Below are 937 nucleotides of genomic sequence, written 5' to 3' on the forward strand. Positions count from 1 at the left end.
ATTTTATTATAATATACATATATAATAATTTTATTAAGTCAAATTTTTTTAAAGGATTATTTTCTTTTAAATCTTCTTAGAATTTATTTCAAAACAATATTTATTAAATAATTTATTTTTTATTAAATTTTTATTTAAATAATATAATATAATATTTATATTATAAAATCAAAATGTAATATTATGTTTATTTGTTAAATATTATTTTCTTTTAAATGATATATAAATTTAATATAATTCTAAAAATATTGAATGTGACTTTCTTTGTGATTATAATATATGATTTTCCTTCAATATTTTATAAGTTGTCATCAAAATATGTTTTTATTATGTAATATTTTGTCATATTTAATTTAATTTTTTCCATGAAACTATTATATTTATGGTTTTATTATACTTTTTTTTTACTGTATCATTTTTTATTATCTGATGTTTATATCAAAATTATCAATATAAATCTTTATTTTTTATATTTTAATAGCAGAAAAAAATTAAATTATATTTTATCAATATAAGCATTGAAAACTTCTTTTATAATATTTCTTATTAAACTTCTTTTATAATATTTGATAACTATTAAATATTTATATTTTACTACATCAAAAAATTTTTAAAATATTACTTGAATTTTTTCAAGATATACATAAATACTTAATATTGAAAAGCCATAGTATGAATAACTTCTAAATCAAGCGTTTTATATTTCTATAAATAATATTAAAAAATCTGACTTTAAAAAGTATATATATTTAAAAAATATGATTTAAGTATGATTCTAGTATATATTCATTTATTAATTCATACATAATATAATTGATCTCATATATTAAAAAATCATTAATTGTAATGATTTTCTTATTTTCTATATAAATACTCTATATAAATATATAATATAAAATATTCTATATAAATATTCTATATAAATATATAATATAAA

At 12.1% G+C, this 937-nt stretch overlaps 1 protein-coding gene across 2 annotated transcripts in view; it reads left to right on the plus strand.

Annotated features, from left to right (window-relative positions):
* The window catches only part of LOC102674582 (zinc finger protein 2 homolog), a 14652-nt gene that overhangs the window by 6963 nt on the left and 6752 nt on the right, over nt 1–937 (plus strand). The window lies entirely within an intron of this gene.

Source organism: Apis dorsata, unplaced genomic scaffold (assembly GCF_000469605.1).
Source record: "Apis dorsata unplaced genomic scaffold, Apis dorsata 1.3 scaffold_486, whole genome shotgun sequence".
Taxonomy (NCBI): Eukaryota; Metazoa; Arthropoda; class Insecta; order Hymenoptera; family Apidae; genus Apis; species Apis dorsata.